Source organism: Urocampus carinirostris, unplaced genomic scaffold, assembly GCF_059441175.1.
Source record: "Urocampus carinirostris isolate Australia breed hairy pipefish unplaced genomic scaffold, RoL_Ucar_1.0 HiC_scaffold_25, whole genome shotgun sequence".
Taxonomy (NCBI): Eukaryota; Metazoa; Chordata; class Actinopteri; order Syngnathiformes; family Syngnathidae; genus Urocampus; species Urocampus carinirostris.
Window position 1 is genome coordinate 312,501 of NW_028283132.1, and position 7,500 is coordinate 320,000.

The 7,500-nt window shown below is 54.0% G+C and overlaps 1 non-coding gene across 1 annotated transcript; it reads left to right on the top strand.

Annotated features, from left to right (window-relative positions):
* The first annotated feature begins 5,120 nt into the window (after positions 1-5,120).
* On the top strand, positions 5,121-7,107 carry LOC148345785 (18S ribosomal RNA). The gene has a single exon (XR_015848496.1). It is a non-coding gene; the product is annotated as an 18S ribosomal RNA (ribosomal RNA).
* The last annotated feature ends 393 nt before the right edge of the window (positions 7,108-7,500 follow it).

Genomic DNA, 7,500 nt, shown 5'->3' on the forward strand with positions numbered 1-7,500 from the left:
AATACGCGCACAATTCCCCAAACACCGGCCCGGATTTCAGCCACTAGTGGCGGGCACAAGTCCCCAAACACTAGCCAAGTTCTCAACCTTCAGCTGAGTATATGGCCTCCGAAAGGCCCATACATTCAGACGGGTCCATGTATTTTCAGCGACAGCCGCAGTACCGCCAAAATCCATGCAGCGGCGCTGGATTTATGGCCTCCGAAAGGCCCATTCATTCAGACGGGTCCATGTATTTTCAGCGACAGCCGCAGTACCGCCAAAATCCATGCAGAGGCGCTGAGTTTATGGCCTCCGAAAGGCCCATTCATTCAGACGGGTCCATGTATTTTCAGCGACAGCAGCAGTACCGCCAAAATCCATGCAGCGGCGCTGTATTTATGGCCTCCGAAAGGCCCATTCATTACCAACGGGGCTGCAGTAGCATCCCGCGGCCACGCAGGGGCAGATATTGTGAGGGAATTACATGGTAGTGGACGGAGCGCCCATGCATTTCCAATGGGAGTGCAGTACCTCAAAAATCCGCTCCAAGCCACCGAACTTGAGGGCCCGACGTTCCCTCAACACTAGCCCAGTGCAATCGACATTTCGTTCTGTGTACATTGTTACACAGAATGACAATACAAGGGAATTATTATTATTATTATTATTATTATTATGTATTCAGCCACTAGTGGCGGGCACAATACCCCAAACACTGGCCCGGCGCTGGCTGAGTTTATGGCCTCCGAAAGGCCCATACATTCAGACGGGTCCATGTATTTTCAGTTTTCCGTAGCAGGTGTGATTGTTTGTTTAATTAGGTAGTTTGTGTTGGTGACGGTGTTCCTAACTGTGGTGGCTTGTTTGTAGAATGTGGGGCCCTGCGTTTGTGTTATGTTGATTTCTGGTAATTTACTTTTTACTAAGTAGTCTTTCAGGTTTTTGTTTCTTTTAAAGGCTGAGATGATTTTGTAATCTTGGATTATGCTTGTGTTCTGTAGTGTCTGATTTATATTTTGTCCATTCATTCAGACGGGTCCATGTATTTTCAGCGACAGCCGCAGTACCGCCAAAATCCATGCAGCGGCGCTGAATTTATGGCCTCCGAAAGGCCCATTCATTCAGACGGGTCCATGTATTTTCAGCGACAGCCGCAGTACCGCCAAAATCCATGCAGAGGCGCTGAGTTTATGGCCTCCGAAAGGCCCATTCATTCAGACGGGTCCATGTATTTTCAGCGACAGCAGCAGTACCGCCAAAATCCATGCAGCGGCGCTGTATTTATGGCCTCCGAAAGGCCCATTCATTACCAACGGGGCTGCAGTAGCATCCCGCGGCCACGCAGGGGCAGATATTGTGAGGGAATTACATGGTAGTGGACGGAGCGCCCATGCATTTCCAATGGGAGTGCAGTACCTCAAAAATCCGCTCCAAGCCACCGAACTTGAGGGCCCGACGTTCCCTCAACACTAGCCCAGTGCAATCGACATTTCGTTCTGTGTACATTGTTACACAGAATGACAATACAAGGGAATTATTATTATTATTATTATTATTATGTATTCAGCCACTAGTGGCGGGCACAATACCCCAAACACTGGCCCGGCGCTGGCTGAGTTTATGGCCTCTGAAAGGCCCATACATTCAGACGGGTCCATGTATTTTCAGTTTTCCGTAGCAGGTGTGATTGTTTGTTTAATTAGGTAGTTTGTGTTGGTGACGGTGTTCCTAACTGTGGTGGCTTGTTTGTAGAATGTGGGGCCCTGCGTTTGTGTTATGTTGATTTCTGGTAATTTACTTTTTACTAAGTAGTCTTTCAGGTTTTTGTTTCTTTTAAAGGCTGAGATGATTTTGTAATCTTGGATTATGCTTGTGTTCTGTAGTGTCTGATTTATATTTTGTCCATTCATTCAGACGGGTCCATGTATTTTCAGCGACAGCCGCAGTACCGCCAAAATCCATGCAGCGGCGCTGGATTTATGGCCTCCGAAAGGCCCATTCATTCAGACGGGTCCATGTATTTTCAGCGACAGCCGCAGTACCGCCAAAATCCATGCAGAGGCGCTGAGTTTATGGCCTCCGAAAGGCCCATTCATTCAGACGGGTCCATGTATTTTCAGCGACAGCAGCAGTACCGCCAAAATCCATGCAGCGGCGCTGTATTTATGGCCTCCGAAAGGCCCATTCATTACCAACGGGGCTGCAGTAGCATCCCGCGGCCACGCAGGGGCAGATATTGTGAGGGAATTACATGGTAGTGGACGGAGCGCCCATGCATTTCCAATGGGAGTGCAGTACCTCAAAAATCCGCTCCAAGCCACCGAACTTGAGGGCCCGACGTTCCCTCAACACTAGCCCAGTGCAATCGACATTTCGTTCTGTGTACATTGTTACACAGAATGACAATACAAGGGAATTATTATTATTATTATTATTATTATGTATTCAGCCACTAGTGGCGGGCACAATACCCCAAACACTGGCCCGGCGCTGGCTGAGTTTATGGCCTCTGAAAGGCCCATACATTCAGACGGGTCCATGTATTTTCAGTTTTCCGTAGCAGGTGTGATTGTTTGTTTAATTAGGTAGTTTGTGTTGGTGACGGTGTTCCTAACTGTGGTGGCTTGTTTGTAGAATGTGGGGCCCTGCGTTTGTGTTATGTTGATTTCTGGTAATTTACTTTTTACTAAGTAGTCTTTCAGGTTTTTGTTTCTTTTAAAGGCTGAGATGATTTTGTAATCTTGGATTATGCTTGTGTTCTGTAGTGTCTGATTTATATTTTGTCCATTCATTCAGACGGGTCCATGTATTTTCAGCGACAGCCGCAGTACCGCCAAAATCCATGCAGCGGCGCTGGATTTATGGCCTCCGAAAGGCCCATTCATTCAGACGGGTCCATGTATTTTCAGCGACAGCCGCAGTACCGCCAAAATCCATGCAGAGGCGCTGAGTTTATGGCCTCCGAAAGGCCCATTCATTCAGACGGGTCCATGTATTTTCAGCGACAGCAGCAGTACCGCCAAAATCCATGCAGCGGCGCTGTATTTATGGCCTCCGAAAGGCCCATTCATTACCAACGGGGCTGCAGTAGCATCCCGCGGCCACGCAGGGGCAGATATTGTGAGGGAATTACATGGTAGTGGACGGAGCGCCCATGCATTTCCAATGGGAGTGCAGTACCTCAAAAATCCGCTCCAAGCCACCGAACTTGAGGGCCCGACGTTCCCTCAACACTAGCCCAGTGCAATCGACATTTCGTTCTGTGTACATTGTTACACAGAATGACAATACAAGGGAATTATTATTATTATTATTATTATTATGTATTCAGCCACTAGTGGCGGGCACAATACCCCAAACACTGGCCCGGCGCTGGCTGAGTTTATGGCCTCTGAAAGGCCCATACATTCAGACGGGTCCATGTATTTTCAGTTTTCCGTAGCAGGTGTGATTGTTTGTTTAATTAGGTAGTTTGTGTTGGTGACGGTGTTCCTAACTGTGGTGGCTTGTTTGTAGAATGTGGGGCCCTGCGTTTGTGTTATGTTGATTTCTGGTAATTTACTTTTTACTAAGTAGTCTTTCAGGTTTTTGTTTCTTTTAAAGGCTGAGATGATTTTGTAATCTTGGATTATGCTTGTGTTCTGTAGTGTCTGATTTATATTTTGTCCATTCATTCAGACGGGTCCATGTATTTTCAGCGACAGCCGCAGTACCGCCAAAATCCATGCAGCGGCGCTGGATTTATGGCCTCCGAAAGGCCCATTCATTCAGACGGGTCCATGTATTTTCAGCGACAGCCGCAGTACCGCCAAAATCCATGCAGAGGCGCTGAGTTTATGGCCTCCGAAAGGCCCATTCATTCAGACGGGTCCATGTATTTTCAGCGACAGCAGCAGTACCGCCAAAATCCATGCAGCGGCGCTGTATTTATGGCCTCCGAAAGGCCCATTCATTACCAACGGGGCTGCAGTAGCATCCCGCGGCCACGCAGGGGCAGATATTGTGAGGGAATTACATGGTAGTGGACGGAGCGCCCATGCATTTCCAATGGGAGTGCAGTACCTCAAAAATCCGCTAGAGGGCCCCGAACTTGAGGGCCCGGCGTTCCCTCAAGTGCCGATTTTATACCCCCTTCTCCAGCCGACAGCCAGAATTATATTAGGGACTCGCAATTTTGAGAGGTGAGCACCAGGGCTAATCAGCGGCCACCCGTGACCATTGAGTCCGACAGAGCAGAGGCTAGGGGCGGCCGAGGCTAGGGGCGGCCTCGCATCTCGCAATTACCGAGGGAAGATGCCGGTTCTCGAAAAATTTCTAAGTTTTTCAAATTTTAAAGTATTGAAGTATTTAGGGCGCTTCCCGCGGCCCTGGCTTTTGCATGTACCCCTCTAAGCTCCGGTTCTCGAAAAATGTCTAAGTTTTTCAAACTTTAAAGTATTGAAGCCGGACTTCCGCGGAGGCTGACAGGGGGCCTCCATCGAAGCACCCTTCACCCCCGGGTGAGCCGGCGTCGGCCCACGGGCCTGCCGGTTCCCCAACTGAGCGATTGGCACACGAGACCCGCCTCGGAGGGCCCACGTCGGCCGGCGCAAGCCGGTGTTCGGGCGTGCGGCTCCTCCGGCTTTGCGGGTCAAGCTCCAGCGCCGAGGATACTAGGCAAACGTTGGGCCCCCCCGAGCCGAGTGGATACCCGCCTCAGAAAGAGCTGGGGCGGTACGTACGGACGGCCTCACTAAGAGGGAACGGAAGCTACTAAAGCACACGTATAACTGTCCGATGTGCGAACGAAAGTGAGGCCGGACGAATCCGATACGAGTTACGAGTGAGGCGGGATCCACGGCTGGCACTCGCGGGGCCCTCTTGCGAAACCATGCCTCGGCGTGAACCTTTTGGCGGCAGAACCAAGACGAACCGAGGTCGAGCTTCCGTCTCGAGCCACACCCAGACGTCCGACCGTCGCGGAGCCCGACGCCACGCGTGCTAGGGCTCCGCGCGAAACATCGTTTCACGACACCCGCTCGTCAGCCCGTCCGAACGTATACGAGTGTCGCGCGGCCCCCCGGGCCCGGCTGTAGCCACAGCCTCGTCCCGGACCAGGGCCGCACCGCCACCAGCAGCGCCCCCCCGGCGGCAGACGCACTCTGGTTGATCCTGCCAGTAGCATATGCTTGTTTTCAAGATTAAGCCATGCATGTCTAAGTACGAATGGCCAGTACAGTGAAACTGCGAACGGCTCATTAAATCAGTTATGGTTCCTTTGATCGCTCCACCGTTACTTGGATAACTGTGGCAAATCCAGAGCTAATACATGCAAACGAGCGCCGACTCGCGGGCGGGGCTCCGGCCTCGCCCCGGGGACGCGTGCATTTATCAGACACAAAAACCCACGCGGTGTCCGGCGGGCGGGGGCTCAGCCGTCGCGCGCGTCCCCCGCGTCCGGCCTCCGCCTCTCCGGGCGGGGGCGTAAGCGGCGCGGGCGGCTCCGCGCGCGCCGGTCCTCGTTCCGCCGGCCCGGCCCCCCCTTTGTGTTGACTCAGGATAACCTCGTGCCGATCGCTCGCCCACCCGAGGCGGCGACGACTCATTCGAATGTCTGCCCTATCAACTTTCGATGGTAGACTCTGCGCCTACCATGGTGACCACGGGTAACGGGGAATCAGGGTTCGATTCCGGAGAGGGAGCATGAGAAACGGCTACCACATCCAAGGAAGGCAGCAGGCGCGCAAATTACCCACTCCCGACACGGGGAGGTAGTGACGAAAAATAACAATACGGGACTCGTTCGAGTCTCCGTAATTGGAATGAGCCGAACACAAACCCATCGGCCAGCATCCATTGGAGGGCAAGTCTGGTGCCAGCAGCCGCGGTAATTCCAGCTCCAATAGCGTATTTTAAAGTTGCTGCAGTTAAAAAGCTCCTAGTTGGACCCCGGGACGCGAGCTGACGGTCCGCCGCGAGGCGTGCATCCGTCTGTCCCAGCCCCTGCCTCTCGGCAAAAGCCCCCGTGATGCCCTTCGCTGGGTGTCACTCGCGGGGCCCGAAGCGTTTACTTTGAGGAAATTAGAGTGTTCAAAGCAGGCCACACGGCCGCCCCTGCATATCGCAGCTGGGAATAATGGAATAGGACTCCGGTTCTATTTTGTGGGTTGTCATGAACTGGGGCCATGATTAAGAGGGACGGCCGGGGGCATTCGTACTGCGCCGCTAGAGGTGAAATTCTTGGACCGGCGCAAGACGGACGAGAGCGAAAGCATTTGCCAAGAATGTTTTCATTAATCAAGAACGAAAGTCGGAGGTTCGAAGACGATCAGATACCGTCCTAGTTCCGACCATAAACGATGCCGACTCGCGATCCGGCGGCGTTATTCCCATGACCCGCCGAGCAGCACCCGGGAAACCGACCAAGTGTCTGGGTTCCGGGGGGAGTATTGTTGCAAAGCTGAAACTTAAAGGAATTGACGGAAGGGCACCACCAGGAGTGGAGCATGCGGCTTAATTTGACTCAACACGGGAAACCTCACCCGGCCCGGACACGGAAAGGATTGACAGATTGAAGGCTCTTTCTCGATACCGTGGGTGGTGGTGCATGGCCGTTCGTAGTTGGTGGAGCGATTTGTCTGGTTAATTCCGATAACGAACGAGACTCAAACATACTAAATAGTACCGCGGCCCCCCGCGCGGTCGGCGGCAGAAAACTTCTTAGAGGGACAAGTGGCTCTCAGCCACACGAGAATGAGCAATAACAGGTCTGTGATGCCCTTAGATGTCCGGGGCTGCACGCGCGCCACACTGAGCGTATAAGCGCGTCGTCTATCCCCGCGCCGGCAGGCGCGGGTAATCCTATGAACCCCGCTCGTGACAGGGCCTGGGGATTGCAATTATTTCCCACCAACGAGGAATTCCCAGTAAGCGCGGGTCATTAGCCTGCGTTGATTAAGTCCCTGCCCTTTGTACACACCGCCCGTCGCTACTACCGATCGGATGGCTTAGTGAGGTCCTCGGATAGTCCCCGCCGGGGCCGGCCCCGGCTCCGGCGGTGTGCCAGAAGACGGTCGAACTTGACTATCTAGAGGAAGTAAAAGTCGTAACAAGGTTTCTGTAGGTGAACCTGCAGAAGGATCATTAACGTACGAGCGGCAGCAGATCCGCCTCGGTACACCCCCGACGAGCCAGACGCCGAGGGCGGCGGGTCGTCGCAGGCGGAGGAAGAGGGTAGACCGGGACGGGACGGGACGGGGGGCGCGGCGCGGGTCACTCCCGGGCCGCGCGTCGGAGCGAGTTCGGCGGGCGCCACGCGGCGCGGCGCGACGCGAGAAAAGGCGGCGGGCGATGTCGCGCTACCTCCGTGCGAGCGGGGTAGCGCGCTCGTCCGACGACCCCAGTAGCGCGGCGCGGCGCGACGACAGGCGACCGCCAGCGACGGGCGAAAGGCGGCGGCCGTGCGCGGGACCCCCGTAACCGGGGAATCCCCCTATGCCGACGACCCTAGCTCGGCGCGGTTCTCGCGCTTCCGGCGCG